At 48.6% G+C, this 17,409-nt stretch overlaps 1 pseudogene; it reads right to left on the minus strand.

The window, feature by feature from the left end:
- Nucleotides 1-8,643: 8,643 nt before the first annotated feature.
- Nucleotides 8,644-16,663, minus strand: LOC147736421 (uncharacterized; annotated as a pseudogene).
- Between the last annotated feature and the right edge of the window lie 746 nt (nucleotides 16,664-17,409).

The following is a 17,409-nucleotide window of genomic DNA, read 5'->3' on the forward strand; positions in this document are numbered from 1 at the left end:
CCGACGGCATTCAACCCGTGCACGGAAACGCCCGCACCGCAGCAGAATTACCGCTGCGGTTAACGGGTTAAATAATTATGTTGCTGAGTCATCTGTTGTCGCCGCTGTTTTTCGGTCTCGGCCTGTGATGGCTGGGCATGCGCAGACTCGCTTGCGAGATCTAATGATCCTGAGTACGTTTCACTAGCGAGGTTAAGCCCCGCCCCTCTTTTCCAATGGCTGGCGTCACCGTTCATGCTTAACGGTGGCCAGCCATTGGAAAAGAGGTCCCAGTGACGTACCTCTTTCTCTTTTAGCCCCGTCCTTTTCAGACTGGCTTCCTTGACTTACTGCTGTGGTAAAAGCTTTCTTATCCTCTTTATGGGACCATCTGTTTCGCCCCATAAAGAAGAAAGAAACCTTTTACGCCAGCAGGGCAGTCTTCCTAGTGGGACGGCAGAACTCACTGGTTATAATGAAATGAAATGAAATGAAAAACATTTATAAAGCGCTAGCAGTTGCCCTGAGGCGTCCTGGCGCTGAGAAATTACCATCAGTGCTCAACAGAAAAGGGAAGTAAATCAGCTACTTAATTAAACAGAAAAGTTTTAAGTTTCTTACAGAAACTCAGGAGGTTAGATTCTGATCTAAGATGAAGTGGCAGAGTATTCCAAATTTTCGGGGCATTATATGCAAAGGAACGATCTCCGGCCCTTGCTCTATAAATTGTTGGAATTTGAGCTAAAAAGGCGTGTGAGGATCGAAGAGCTTTGGAAGGTTCATATGGCGATACCAGCGAGTGATTAATCTCTAGCATTGTTTTCTCTCCCAGGGCTTCTGGGGTGTTGTATATTTTTCCAATCTTTATGTTTAAAATGTAGGCTACAGTTTTCCCAACTCAGCAAGACAATCCTTCTCTGTGACAATTAACGAACATAAGCTGCCCGTCTGCCATTTACTGCTTCTGTCTACGTCACGTCTGTGGTGAGTGTTCCCTGCACTCTCTGCCCGTCCCGTGAAACCTTCCGCCATGTTACCCTCGACCTTCTCTCCTCTCGCCTCTTGCCCCTCCCCCACACTACCATCATGCAACCTTGTCCTAGCAGTGTGCCATGCAGCCTACTGTGCTGAGTTTACTTTCTTTACGCATTAGAATGACACATCAAGGCAGTAAGGCAGGTTAGGTGGCAAACATATGCGTAAATACTCAGCAGCACAAATGGTCTTAGTGCACAGCATTGAGACTGTTTTACACGTGATAACTCTTGCTGTGAGGAGTAACATACCAAAATGGTCTGTGTGCCCGATTGTCGACCCAATATTGCTATAGGCGTTTCTTTAGTCTTTTCCCGCCGGGGTTTCATTGGCCGAGAGGCCGCGTGGTCCCTGGAGGTACATGCATCCAAGGCATGGGGGAAGGGCCATACCACACACGCACACCCCTCCATTCTTCCTGAACTAGGGGTGATGAGGCTCCCTAGTCAACTCTACTCTTGTGATGTCACCAGGCCCACTTACCCCGCGAGGCGCGCACTCCTGTCTGGCCGGGGCTCCCAGGCTGCAGCACAGTCCCGGAGGCTGGAGCCATCCCAGCACACCTGAGCAGCAGCCCCGCACAGCCCCAGCGTGGATCCACGCTCCGAGGGGTCCACCGCTCCAGCCCAGGCAGGGACGGAAAGAGGCAGATAATTATCTCTTCACGAGCCTTCCATGTCTGCTGCCTATGAGTGACCCGCACTATCTGCAGCAGGGCTTTTGGAGACATTAGGCCAGGCAGAGCGCTTCCTGCTAGAAACTCAATCTCACAATGCAGTAGCGGCTGCGTCTGGGATCTGTCACTGCTGACAGCTGTGTAGGGCACAGGCAGATACTCAACATACACTAAATATCCTCCATGAAGACCCTGCTGCAGACAGTGAATGGCAGTGTGAGTACTCAGTACTGCTGAATAGTGTGAACAGCTTGTATTCGGTGTGAGAAGCCGGGACTGCTATGCAGCATGAGGGGCTGGCACTTGTGAACAGTGTGAGGATCAGTCACTGGTGAGCAGCGTGAGTGCCTCTTGCATGAGGGTAGTGTGAGGCACTGTTGGGCCGTGTAAAAACCAGGTCTGTGCGGGTAGTGTTGTGACAGACACTGGTGGGGGGAGTGAGAGGAAGGTCCTGGATGGCTATAGTGAAAAGCTGTCACCAATGGACGATGCAGACGTGTGGCACTAGGGGTAGAGTGAGAAGTTGGCACTAGAGGGTGAGTGAGAAGTCAGCGTCGTGGACAGGGGGGAGTGCCTCTGGAGTGTGAGTGAAACAATGGCATGGGTGAACTCTGTGAAAACATGGCATGGGTGAGAAGTGTGTGAACTAGCATGAGTGGGCGGGGCGAGGAGCTGGCACTTGTGGGCAGTGCCCACCACTGCCTGGCTCTCAGACTTCTCTGCCTTTGATCAGCCCCGCGGCCTGATAGCTATTGCTGTCCCCATAGTCCCTGGTCACTTCCCAGGTCGCTCATTAACGCCACTCTGGGCCCTTCCTTTGCAGCTTTGATCTTTTTCAGGCCTCACTGCCTGGCGCTGACATGAGGTAGTGCTTCAATTACTTACCGGTAATTGCATTACTCTGAGTCCTACTCCCTCGCTTCCCTTACTTACGAAATTGAGGCATCCCTGCCTCACCAGACACCCGTACCCACGTGATTTGTCACGTGGGGACTATATATAGCCCCCAGCCCCCTCATACCTCCTGTAATACCACACAGATCGAAACCATACCAAAAGGTTGGCCTGGACCATCAGGGAGGGAGGGAGGGATGTAAGTAAGGGAAGCGAGGGAGTAGGACTCAGAGTAATGCAATTACTGGTAAGTAATTGAAGCATTACCTCATCGTCCCTCCCTCGCTTCCCTTCCTTACGAAATTGAGATGTACAAAGCCAAACAGGACAACCAAAGAAGGTATGCAAAAAACAGGTTTATTAAAAAACACAGAAGACCAGGGGAAAAATCACTATTCAGGAATCATAGTGGAAAGAACCCTGTGTCCAAACACATCAGCACAGTCAACCTCCTGGCCAATCCTGTAATGAGAGGCAAAGGTCAGCGGGGAAGCCCAGGTGGCAGCCCGGCAGATCTCTGAAATGGAAGACCCTTGGACCTCCGCACAGGAAGCAGCCATGGAGCGAGTGGAACAACCCTGAACCCCCAAAGGAGAAAGGTGCCCCCCCTCTTTGTACGCCAAAGAAATCAGAGAACGAACCCAACGACTCAAGGAAGGAGTAGAAGGACGCAAACCCCTATTCACAGGACCAAAATTAACAAAAAGGGAATCTGAGAGACGGAAAGGAGCGACCCGCTCCAAATAGACCAGGAGAGCCCTCCTAACATCCAAAGAGTGAAGCCGCACCTCAGACTCCGAGGACGGGGAACCAAAAAAGGAAGGAAGAACCAACTCCTGATCCCTGTGGAATTGAGAGTCCACCTTAGGACGAAAGGAAAGAATAGGTCGCAACACGATCCTGTCATCAAAAACCCGACAAAAAGGGTGTTTGGAAGAAAGAGCCCCCAATTCACTCAGGCGGCGAGCAGATGAAATGGCCACCAAAAAGAAAGTCTTGAAGGACAACAGGCGCAGATCCACAGAAACCAACGGCTCAAAGGGAGATGACATCAAGGCGTCCAAGACCAGAGAAAGATCCCAGGTCGGAAAATGCCGCCGAGGGGCAGGAAGAACGTTACTTAAACCCTTAAAAAGGCGACTGACCAACCCCTCAGAATCCGAGAGATTGCCCCAAGAGCTCCTAAACGCCCTAATCGCAGCCCACTGCAAACAAAGGGACGACACCTTCAAGCCCAAGGAAGCACCCTCCTGAAGAAACAGCATCACCTCAAACAAAGAAGAGGAAGAGGGGTCCAAACCTTTGACAAGACACCACCGACTGAAAGAACGCCAGTGCCGTAGGTAAGACTTGTTGGTCGAAGCGCGTCTAGCCGCCTGCAGAGTAGAGGTCAAACCAGCCGGAACCCCTCGTCGCAGAAGACCTAGGCGTTCAACCTCCAAGCCGCCAAGCGCATCCGGCCCAGAACATCCTGTTGAAACGCCGGGAAGACCAAAGGGGGAGGAGACAGAGGCAGCAACCACTCCACCTCCGACCTCAACTCCACCAGGAGAGGAAACCAGGAGGCACGAGGCCACGCCGGAGCCACCAGAATCACAGAAGCCCCCGAGGACCGGACCCTCAGCAGGAAGCGGAGAAGAAGGGGGAAAGGAGGAAACGCATACAGAAGCCCGCGGGGCCAAGGGCAAGAGAGCGCATCCACCGCCCAGGCCGACCCCTCCCGACAGCGGGAGACAAACCGGGACACCAAGGCATTTCCCACATCCGCAAAGAGGTCCACCACCGGAACACCCCAACGCAACGTCAGAGCCACAAACAACTCCCGACGAAGGCAGAAATCCACAGACGACGGAATGGCCCGCTGAGGGCATCCGCCCGGGAATTGGACACCCCCCGAATATGGATCGCAGAGAGAGCCAACAGATGAGATTCCGCCCAAACAAACAACCGCCTCGCCACAAGGGCCAGAGAAGAGGACCTTGTCCCCCCCTGCCTGTTGCCACCAACCCAGAGAAGACCTGATCTGAGGGGAAACCGGGATCGGAGAAGAGAGGGGAAGGCAATGGGGAGACCAATGCTCCAGAACATGAGCCAACAGTGTGTGCAAACCTGCAGCCAACGTGCCGCCACCTGCACTGGACCGGACAGCAGAGACAGGATGTGAGACTGAATCTTGACCACCCGAGCCTCGGGCAGAGTGACCACTCCCAAATCCGTCCGAAACCTGGCCCCAATGAAGAGACGATCCTGGGAAGGAACAAGGAACGACTTGCCCAGATTGACAAGAAAGCCGTGCCCCCTCAAAACGGCCAGCACCAAGTCTGTGTGATCGACAGTCAACTGGAAAGAGGGAGCATGAACCAGCCAGTCGTCCAGATAAAGATGTAAAAATATCCCCTGACAGTGGACCAGGGCCACCAAGGGGGCCAAGAGCTTGGTGAAGACCCGAGGGGCGGACTTCAGCCCGAATGGCAAAACCGCAAACTGGAAGTGGAAGCCGCCAACCGCAAAGCAAAGAAACTGCTGATGAGTCCGAGCCACAGGAACGTGAAGGTAGGCGTCCTGTAAATCGATAGACGTCATGAAGTCCCGGACCCCCACCAACGCAATGATGGACTGCAAAGTCACCATCTTGAAGTGAACGGTCCGAACCCAACCATTCACCCTCTTCAGGTCCAGAACCGGCCGGAATCCCCCTGACACCTTCTGGACCAGAAACAAAATGGAATAACATCCCAGACCTCGCTGCGCCAGCGGGACCGGAACGATCGCCTTCTTTGACAGAAGATCCCGAACCCCTTCCAGTAGAGCCTCCCTCTTGGATGGAGACTTGGGGATAGGAGTAAGGATGGTGCCCCAGCCGGGCGGAACAGCGACAAAGTTGATAAGATAGCCTCTCCTGACAATAGTCAATGCCCAGCGATCCCTTACATCCAGCTGCCAAGCGTCCAGGAAAGACATCAGCCTCCCGCCCACAGGACCCGAGGGCGAAACACAGTCGACGTCAGGACTTCCTCTTGAAGGTATCCGCCGGAAGCTTGGGACCAGGCAAGGCCGAAGATTTCCTGGGCCTGAAATGGCATTGACGAGCAGAAAAGGTCCTGGAGGACTGGCGGGAAGACTGAAAAGATGCAGAGGAGGAAGGAGCAGGATTCCAAAAATGGCGAGAACCAGAGGAAGACGCCTTGCCCTTGTAAGGCAGAGCATGCTTACGGTCCTTGAATGCCTTAGTGACCATACTATCCAGCTGGTCACCAAAGAGCAACTTGCCATCAAAGGGAATCTTAAGGAGTGAGGACTTCTCCGAAGAATCAGCCTTCCAGTCACGCATCCATAAGTTCCGACGAGCCAAAACCAAGGAGCCAGAGGTCATGGCCGCAGAGCAAAGAACATCTGAAGAGACGTCAGCCAAGAGCTTAGCCTGCTGCTCCATGTGGACAAGCAAGCCAGAGCAGTCCGACTCCTCCTGAACAGCCGTGGCCAGCTTGCCAAAGTCAGACACCAAAGATTGCGCCGCATACGCCGAGTAGATACCAGCACGTAAAGACAAATTCCCAGCGGAAAAGGCCTTCTTCAGCGCACCATCCACCTTTTTATCAGTGGCATCCGAAGGCGAACAATCCTCAGGATTAATAGAAGTGCGCCCAATAAGAGTGGCCAACATGGCATCCACCCTCACAGAGTGAGGAAGAGAGACCTCCCCCTCCTCCAGGGAAAAAAGCTTCTGCAAAAAGCGAGGAACAGAGGAGCGCTCAAGGTCCCGCCATTCCCCCGAAATCAAGTCTTTGATGCGACCATGAAAGGGCATAGAGAGTTTAGGAGGCTTAACATATTGGGGAAAAATGTCCTCGGACCCCATGGGAGCAGCAAAAGGAGAAAACCCCAAGTTCTCCCTGATGTGCTGGAGAATAGCAGGCACCTCCTCCCTACGCACAAACTTCCCCGAAGATGTAGAAGGCATGGCAGAGTCCGAAGAAGAAGAGTCCTCAGAGGGAGAGTCCACCGGACCCCCCGCAACACGAGAAGACCTGCGCCTTGGCTTAGCACCCCTTGCCTCCAAAGCACGAGACACAGCAGCCTCAATCATGGACTGCACCTCAGAAGCAGACAGGAGGGCAGAAGAATCCACCGGACCCTGGGACCTGGTCCTACGAGCCGGGACAGGTTCATCATCCTCATCAGTGGAGGACAAAACCCTCAAGCGCTTCGAAGTCCGTTTAGCCATAGTGAAACACAGGGTAGAAAGCCGAGGCAAGCCCTTAAATAATGTGTAACACAGCCCCAGCCAGGAGAAACCCAATAGAATCAAAGGATACACGAGGCAACCAATAAAGAAGCCTCGCAGACAATGAAACCAATCATCAAAAACATTAAAATGTATAAAAAACGACCTCAAACGAGGCCCCTACCGCATAGGAGCATCGGAAACAGCCAGCCGAGACGCTACAGCACATCCGCCAGCCGCCGCCTCCATTCCGGCCATCCGAACCGGAACCACAGCCCCAGCCACTCAGGGCCGGTGACTCCGTCACCCGGAACCCGACCGTCCAGCCGCCGAGAAGTGCACCGCAAAAACACCAATGCGGTGGGGAAGGCTCGCATACACCAGGTTGGCGCCGCCAGACCCAGGATGGCGATAGCAAGTGAGGGAAAAGCCCTCAAGATAGAGAAAATGACCGCAGCTCCGCAGAACGGCCAGCGCGTGGGACGCGCGTCTCACCGTGGTGAGACAGAAAAAAAACAGGAGGTATGAGGGGCCTGGGGGCTATATATAGTCCCCACGTGACAAATCACGTGGGTACGGGTGTCTGGTGAGGCAGGGATGCCTCAATTTCGTAAGGAAGGGAAGCGAGGGAGGGACGATGAGGTAATGTTTATTTAATAATTTCCCACTCTGACATTATTGTCTTCCTTTTTCCTGCTTTTGTCCTCAGTTCTTTCACAAGTGTCATCCATGGGGGCAGGTGGATGTGTTAGGATGGCACAGAGACTTCTCTTTCAAAGGGGCCAGGGCTAAACTTGCGCTTTGCAGTGGGCAATTATTTTCTTTTTCTTAGCCGTAGTATGCAAATGTGATTCAGGTGCAAAATCTCAGTTTTTGCATTATCCGCTTCCTGCCTGCAGTGGACTAGAAAATGAATGAATTGTACGCTGCATTTTTGCAGTGATCCATTGACTGCCACAAAATTACTGCCCAGGCATGCCAACTTGCAGATACATTTCACAATTGGGGAAGGGTTTGGGGGGAGGATCTTATAGGAGATGTGTCGATAAAGAGACAAAATCATAAGCCAGTTGCGTTTACGAGGCATGAGGGCACAAGGTCATGAAGAGGGGTCGGGGCTTTGGGCTGAGATCTGACCCCTAACATCCCTCCCCCCAAAACAAAAGCTTCTGAAGCTACCACTAATGCCCTGGGGAGTATGTAAAAAAAAAAATACACACACCCACCCTCCAGATATGAACAGGAAACCCACATCTGCAGTCTGAGAGACAGCAGTGTGTATGAGAGACAGCAGTGTGTATGAGAGACAGCAGTGTGAGAGACCGCATTGTGTGTAAGAAAGACAGCAGTGTGTGTGTAGAGAGACAGCAGTGTGAGAGACAGCATATGTGTGTTCTAGGGAGAGACAGCAGTGTGACAGAGACAGCAGTGTGACAGAGACAGCAGTGTGAGAGGCATTTTAATTATGTTTTGGTTTTTGAAACATAAATAAAACGCATTGTTATTTGCAATGTCAATACCTCAAACGTGCGTAAATACGTGACCTATTGCATTACAAATGCAATAGGTGTCGCATTTGCGAGAGATTAAGCTATTGACATTGTAAATGACAATGCCATTTATTTATCTGTTTTCAAAACCAACACATAAATAAAAATTCTGTCATTTACAATGGCAATAGCTCTAACTTTTGCAAAGGCGAGACCGTTGCATTGTAAATGCTTGTTTTAGCGTTGCTCGAGGGCTTACTCACACTCTTCACTTGTCTTGAACTCTTCTGCCTCTGGGATGAGGGGCAATCCTTTTTTGTCATCATCTGTGGAGATCTCTCTCTCTATTGAACTGCTAATCCTCCTGGGGATGGGGAAGCCTCCATGATGCTTGCTAGCTGCCTCATCTCCCTTAGTTTAGTCACCTGGGTGTGTTTGTCGTCCGGGCTTCCCATCTCTGGGTGTTGTCCTTCTTCTGACTCCTTGAGCACGGAGTAGGGGTTGTAGGTGCTCAGGAGTGGGTTTTTTCAATGTGTGGGAGTTGATTTGCCTCTTTTTCCTGAGTTCCTGAGGCCTTCTCCCTGGTTATTTGGGGCAGGTTGGAGGGCCACTATTTTTGGCTCACAGGGCTATGGGATGGCAGGTGGGGCATCCTCGGGCAACTGTGACTCCAAGGTTGGTTGGTTGGGTTTGTCCGCTCTGGGGCCTTTTTCCTCCCCCGGTTTCCTTCACCTTCCTGAGTTCATGGACTGGAGGCCTTGACGAGGTGACCCACTCCTCTGTCTCCGTCAAGGGTGGTTTATCCCCCTGAGACTAGGACCGGGCTCTGTGGAAGCAGTCTTTGAAACGGTGGCCTACTTCACTGCAGAGTTGCAGGCTACCTCCGCTTTGCTAATCCTGTACATGTGCCCCTCCTGCTTGCAGTTCTTGCAACTTTGCAGTTCTTGGTGATGTGGCCCAGTTTGATGCATTTGTTTCACAATTTGGGCTGCCCTGGGTAGTACAGGTAACTTGAGTCTCACCCTAGGGTGAAGCTAGAAGGTGGTGGTGGATTCCTTTTGGGTCCAACGGGTCCACTTTCAGCTTCAACATGACTGTCCTTTTCCCAACCCAGATACCGTCACTGTCCAGGTTTTGGGAGGGGTATTTTGTCACTGTGCATTGGCTTCTTAGAGAGGTATTGTACATTGGCATGCTAGTTGTAGACAGGCACGGTCATTTAATGAGTTCTAGAACAAGTTGGCATTCCAGGTGGAAACTGAAGAAGGGATTTTCATCCCACCTTGACCAGCAAATCTCCCGGTATTTTCCTCAAATTTGCTCAGACATAAATATTAGCAGGTAGGTGCCCTTTGGTGAGCCGACATTATACACCACGCGGTACAAAAGGGGGTGGTAATGGACGGAGCATCTGAACCAATCAAACACTCACACCCAGTTAAAAGATCTGGGTTTAATCCATCACCGTTCTTTAGCCCACTCTGCCACCCCAGTTCAGACATGGCTATATGCAACTCAGTCTGACCCTGTGCCTCATGGGAACAGTCCAGCCCGAACTGCCAAGCCATGCCTTCCCTGGACCGGAAACAAGCTTCCGAGGACCGGTTTCTGGCATTCCAGCCGTCTTCATCCCGGCTTGCTTGAATCCAGTGGCAAAGTGAGCAAGGGACTCACGTCTGAGTATACCCTGCCACACTTATGGCGGCCAAAAGCGGTACAAAAGGGGGTGGTAATAGACAGATCATCTGAACCAATCAAACACTCACACCCAGTCAAAAGATCTGGGTTTAATCCATCACCGTTCTTTAGCCCACTCTGCCACCCCAGTTCAGACATGGCTATATGGAAATCAGTCAGACCCTGTGCCTCATGGGAACAGTCCAGCCCGAACTGCCAAGCCATGCCTTCCCTGGACCGGAAACATGCTTCCGAGGACCGGTTTCTGGCGTTCCAGCCGTCTTCAGCCCGGCTTGCTTGAATCCAGTGGCAAAGTGAGCAAGGGACTCACGTTTGAGCATACCCTGCCACACTTATGGCGGCCAAAAGCGGTACAAAAGGGGGTGGTAATGGACGGAGCATCTGAACCAATCAAACACTCACACCCAGTCAAAAGATCTGGGTTTAATCCATCACAGTTCTTTAGCCCACCCTGCCACCCCAGTTCAGACATGGCTATATGCAAATCAGTCTGACCCTGTGCCTCATGGGAACAGTCCAGCCCGAACTGCCAAGCCATGCCTTCCCTGGACCAGAAACAAGCTTCCGAGGACCGGTTTCTGGCATTCCAGCAGTCTTCAGCCCGGATTGCTTGAATCCAGTGGCAAAGTGGGCAAGGGACTCACGTCTGAGCATACCCTGCCACACTTATGGCGGCCAAAAGCGGTACAAAATGGGGTGGTAATGGACGAACCAATCAAACACTCACACCTAGTCAAAAGATCTGGGTTTAATCCATCACCGTTCTTTAGCCCACTCTGCCACCCCAGTTCAGACATGGCTATATGCAAATCAGTCTGACCCTGTTCCTCATGGGAACAGTCCAGCCTGAACTGCCAAGCCATGCCTTCCCTGGACCGGAAACAAGCTTCCAAGGATCGGTTTCTGGCATTACAGCCCTCTTCAGCCCGGCTTGCTTGAATCCAATGGCAAAGTGAGCAAGGGACTCACGTCTGAGCATACCCTGCCAAACTTATGGCAGCCAAAAGCGTGAAAAAGGGGGTGGTAATGGACGGAGCATCTGAACCAATCAATCACTCACACCCAGTCAAAAGATCTGGGTTTAATCCATCACCGTTCTTTAGCCCACTCTGCCACCCCAGTTCAGACATGGCTATATGCAAATCAGTCTGACCCTGTGCCTCATGGGAACAGTCCGGCCCGAACTGCCAAGCCATGCCTTCCCTGGACCGGAAACAAGCTTCCGAGGACCGGTTTCTGGCAATCCAGCCGTCTTCAGCCCGGCTTGCTTGAATCCAGTGGCAAAGTGAGCAAAGGACTCACGTCTGAGCATACCTTGCCACACTTATGGCGCCAAAAGCGGTACAAAAGGGGGTGGTAATGGACGGAGCATCTGAACCAATCAAACACTCACACCCAGTCAAAAGGTCTGGGTTTAATCCATCACGACATTATACACCAGACCTCTACTGTTGTGAATACCATCTTGGTCACCAGGAGGCTAGTGTAGGTCTTCCTGCTCCGGTGCGGTGTGGAACCATCCGGCTCCACCTGCCTCTGCAGTTTCACTATGTTATAGAACAGGCTCAGGGGTCTGCTCAAGGTGACTTCTGACTATGGCACACCCAGGAGAAAGGAGCCCTTGAGGAGACCCAGCGAGCAGGTAATCCTCAGCAGTTAACCAGCGGTTTGCTTCATTTGCAGCCCTGCCAACTACCACGCATTAAGCGTTAGACACACATTTCAGTGTGGTAGTCTCCATCACTGGACTGAAATGTGAGGTCACGCATATTAGCCTATGCCAAAACGCTGTGGCCCGAGAGGTAGCTGCTCATTTTAATTACACTAAAGTTGAGTGGTACAGGCAGGCAGCGCGCGGTTCGCACTTCTGGCAAGACTTCTCTTTACAGACTTCATGGGGGCTAAATACGATGCTTAATGCTAATACAACGCATGCCATTACAACGCAGATGCTATTACAACGCATGCCATTACAACGTAAGTATAGGTAAGTATTTAATTTAATTATTATTAATGTAATTTTAATTTAATTTACTTACAATTTTTTAATTAATTTAATTAAATTTAATTTTAATTGATTTTAATTTTAATTTCATTTATTTTAATGAAACCCCTACACTTTCCATCACTAACCCTACTATTACACCCCCCTGGAGTTAGAATAGTAATTTTAACCCCTACAGTATCCAGAACCTACTATACTATTACACCCCCCTGGAGTTAGAATGGTAATTTTAAACCCTACAGTATGCACATTTTCACTACTATTTCATTCTCATTAAGTAAAATAAAAAATACTTACCCATACTTACGTTGTAATGGCATGCGTTGTAAAAGCATCTTCGTTGTAATGGCATGCATTGTAATAGCATGCATTGTAATAGCATGCGTTGTAATGGATCTTACGTTGTAATAGTTTAGTTGTAATGGTATGCCTTGTAACATCATACATCCGTATGTAAGCCTGTATATTGTATATAATTATGTAGCACTGGATTCAATCACAGCGTGGCATACATTTCCCGAACTTCAAGTAGTGCCTGCCAATGGCTACTACAGAGACATTGAGGAGACAGTGTGAGTTCTGTCAGACTCATAGTTAAAGGGTGAGTGGGTAGGTATATAGCCTAGGCTACCTCCTGGCATGTAAGCAGTCAGCAGTTAAATTCATAGATAACAAACAGCGCCACGGAACTGATGACCGGATCCACTTATCAAGGTGGCAAATCCTCATCTTGGATTCCTTTTGCAGCTTTTTAACTTCATTTGCTATCTTCTACATATCCGCTACGGTGCATCATTATATTTATCTCATAAGCCCTGAGGAAGTTCCACAAACTGTGATTTGGGAATGAAGCGCGTTGGCTGTCTTTTTATGAAAGAATGGAATAATGAAAGAATAGGAAGAAAATCTACAAAGACTGATTTACTCTCTTTCGGTGCACCTTCAAATACTTAAATTCAGAAAAGTGGTTGCTGCCTGATGACTCATGAGCTAATGAATACGTTGGCTCGACTAACCCGATCCAGCTAGGCCCACCATGGCTGCCAACAACACCCGGACTCGCACTGCGGTGGCAGGAGTGCAGCTGGAAAGCACCACACCCTGCAAAGCGATTCGTCCACCCGGCCCGCCCTACTTGCTTTCCTTCGACCTGCCACAGAAGCCTGAGGTAGGAGTGCTAAAGTCACCCGAGGTGCGGTGCTGCCTCAGAGTCTGGACTAGTGAACTGCCTGTCACAGATCATCCCTGGCAGCGCCCTTACAATTATTCGCGTGGTGCTGCCTTGCCTGTTGTTCATGTTGCTTTTCAGCAACTGCCACTGTTCAACAGGTGTAGTGTCAGTGTCACTGACACTTTCTGTGGTGACCAGATGTTTGGCTTTAAAACTCACCAAAGCCTCCTGCTTGAGGCAAGCGTATGTCTATGTCATGAGATTCATTTTGTAGGTCACTGCAGGGGCAGAACAAAGCAACGAGCCCAACTCTCCTGGCCGAGGTAATAGTGACTAGAAAAACCACCTTGATCGTCATCAAACACAGAGACACCTTCTCTAGAGGCTCAAAAGGAGCAGACTGCAAAGCCCTCAGCACCAATGGAAGATCACAACCCGGTGCCAAGGACTTGACCACCGGTTTCTAGAGAAAACAACTCCTCAACACCAGTGACACCAAAGGCAAAACAGACTCGGACCGGACCCTGAAAGGCCCTCACCGCAGCCTATTGAGCCACCAAATAGGAAACAGCCAGCCCCAACTCGAACCCATCCTTCAGGAAATCCAAGACACACACTGGATCGACCTGCATGCATACCAGGGCCTATCCGCAACCCAGCCCTGAAAAGACACTCAATGCCGGGCATAAGATTTAAGGCTAGAAGGGCGATGGGACTGTAGGATAAACTGAGCCACCTCCCATAGCCATGAGGTTCATCCTTTCAACAGCCAACCCACCTGATGTAATTGGACCAGATAATCCCAGGACAGAGGGGGAAACAACAGGGGACATGGAACCACTAGCAACGGCCATTAAGGCCCCAACGCCAACTGTAACAACGGAGGAAACCAAGGCTTCCAGCTCCAGGCTGGTGCCACCAGGATCACCGACGCCCGGTCCAACTTGACCTTCATAAGGACCCTCTGAATCAAAGCAATCGGAGAAAAGGCTTACATCAAGGCCCCTCCCAGCGAAAGGATAGCACATCCACCCTCCAAACCAAGTCCGACTGACTCAGAGAGCACAACTTCGCCCTCTTTTTTTTTTGAATTTATTTTTATTGGTTCTCAACATAATACATCTTAAAACCTTTATACAACAAAATCACATAGGAGATGGCTTAATTCATTCAAAGCATAACAAAAAGGAGGCACAATATTATCCTTTGTATACATAGCTTACATATACGAAATTGGTCTTCATAAAATTGAATGACAATTTCAATCTTCATAATAATCTGAGAAAGCCCCCCAGATTTTCACTCAAATTTTTTTCCTTTTTCTAGACCCAGTGACTGAGAAAAGACCCCACTCCAACTTATATAATTTATACATTCGTACTCGCCATTGCTGAAATAAAGGTGGATTTTCCTGAAGCCATTCTGAAGCAATACATATCCGTGCTACAGTCATAGTGAAAAAAATAAAATAACGAAAACAATCTAGTCCATCAGCACGATTGTCCTTAGGGGTATTCCCCAGCATCATCATAGAGGAAGTGATCGCCACTCGAACCTTGAGCACCAAAGACAAAAAATTTTCAATATCATATATAAACCCTCTTAATCTGGGACAAGAAAAGAAAATATGTAAGCTATCTGCGTGATCTGTTTTACACCGAAAACATTTTCCATCAAAGCCAGCTCCCCATTTAGACATTCGGTGTGGTGTGTAGTATAAATCAAACAAAGTTTTAAAAAATTGCGCCTTTAAGTTAGCGGACATTAAGACTTCTTTGGAGAGTAAAATCGGATCTTCCACATCAAGCTCAGTATCCGCTAACTTATCAACCCATTTTGCCCTTATTCTCTCCAAGTCGTCCGATTTCTCTTCCACAAGCAGTCTATACATTGTTTCAATCTTCACCCGGCGATCTATACCCTCAACAACTTGATGCTTTTGTAAACTAAGTTTATGTCTTGTAAGAAAATCCCAGATTTGTAAAAATTTAAAGAAATAGCTTCTTGGTAAACTGAATTGTTCACTCAATTCCAAAAATGATTTACACTTGCCATCCACTAAAAAGAAATCCCCCAAACATGCCACACCCTTTTTTGCCATTTCATGGCCATTCCATCCAAAAATATCTTAGGCAATAATCTTGGTGTGCCGAAGAGAGTGTAGTATGACAGCTTCCCTAAACCAATAGTACGAATCAGCCATCTCCAAGTCTTATTGGCTCCTATCAATATTTTAAATCGAGTCCGCTTATAGTAGCTCCCATCGGTAACATCAAACATTTCATGGCCCGTCTAGGTTTCCCAAGACTCCAAATACATTTTCCACATAATGCTTGTAAAGCCATTAACTTAGGTTTTGGAAATTCCAAGGGTATTGAACGGAACAAATAGAGCACTTTAGGTAAAACGTTCATTTTTATAACATTTGGTCGTCCAATAATGGTCAAGAATAACCGATCCCATCTCTCAAGAGAAGCCTTAATTTTATCATATACCCTGTTCCAATTTACATCAAGCAATTCAGTCATATTTGTCTTAATCCGTATACCAAGATAAGTAACCTCTCCCACCACTCTCTCATCCTCCCAATTAATAGCTTCTGAGCATAAATCTGTGTCTTTGATGCATTAAGTTTATAACCGGTTATGGTTCCGAATTCTTGTGCCAACCTCTCGATCTCTAAAATAGCAGTATCTGGTCTATCGGTAACCACCGTGATATCATCCGCATAAGCGAATACCGAGAAACAAAAATCAGATACTCTAAAAGGAGGAATTAAGGGGTTCTGACTTAATAATTCTATGAACGGATTAATGTATAACCCAAATAATAACGGGGAGCATGGGCAGCCCTGTCGAGTCCCTCTGTTGATGCTAAAAGATTCAGAGAGCGCTCCCAGGGCTGAAATTTTAGCCATATGTTTGACATATAAGGATTGAATAGAATTAATATATTTTTGTCCGAAACCCATTTTAGCCATCAGTATCCATAAATACTCCCAGCTCACCCGGTCAAACGCTTTTTCTGCGTCTAGCAGAAAAAGCACCAATTTCCGTTTGTTTACAGCTGCCAGATCGAACAGCGTAATAACTTTATTGATATGGTCCACAGTTCCTCTTTTGGGGATAAACCCATGTTGATATCGTGAGACTAGGGATGTTACTACTTTGGATAAACGATTAGCCAAGGTCTTTGAGTAGATCTTATTATTCACATTCAATAACGATATGGGACGATAAGATCCAACATTGTCCGCAGGTTTATCTTTCTTGCAGAAGACCGCAATAGTAGCCTCAGACCAACTAAAAGGAGGATTCCCCTGTTGAGCTACCAAAATTACGTGAAGCAGTTCGTCCTTTAAGATGTTAAAAAACAGTCTGTATACTTCAGCGGGTATTCTATCAGGTCCAGCGGCTTTACCAACTGCAAGACTCTTTACTGCTATCTCTAATTCTAACATAGTTATTGGTAAATCCACTTCTTCCGCCATTAGGGGTTCTAGGACTTTCAAACCAGCTAACATTCTATCGTGCCATTGCATATTAAGATCTAAACTGTCATCCCTAGAATAGAGTCCGGCATAAAAACTGTGAAATATGCCAAGAATACGTTCTGGATCTGAATGCGATTTACCCTGTACATCTATCATTGAGCTAATATGCCACGCTGTCTGCTTCATTCGTAATCTAACTGTCAAAGTTTTACCAATTCTTTCCCCAAACTCATAGCTTAACATCCTAGAGGTTAAAATTCTCCTAGCAATTTCCTTGTCCCAAAAGCCAAGAATGTTAGTTCTGGCCTTAGCCACCTCATTTTCGACCTCGGAGAGCTCTGTTTTACCCTGTGCTATTTCCCTGGTTAGCAAAGTCTCGGCCTTAACCAGGAGTTCATATAGTAAATCAAGCTCTTTTTTTAATCTTTAACGTTGCCAAGATGAGAAGCTAACACATTCTCCCCGGAAGCCCGCTTTAAAAGTATCCCAAACTATGCCAGTATTCGCCGTACCATGATTATTAAGAAAAAAAAATTGAATCCAACTTTACATGTGAATTTTGAACTCTTCATTCAGACCAAGTTTTCGATCATAAGAAAAATTAGGAGATGCTGCCCTCTTTGCTGAGCTCTGTATATCAATCACTATGGGGGAGTGATTAGAAGTGATTCTAGGATAAGTTCTGATGTTAATTCCTGCCAACAAATATTCTGGGACGAAAAAATAATCCAATCTGACTAATT

Source organism: Lissotriton vulgaris, chromosome 1_2 (assembly GCF_964263255.1).
Source record: "Lissotriton vulgaris chromosome 1_2, aLisVul1.2, whole genome shotgun sequence".
Lineage (NCBI taxonomy): Eukaryota > Metazoa > Chordata > Amphibia > Caudata > Salamandridae > Lissotriton > Lissotriton vulgaris.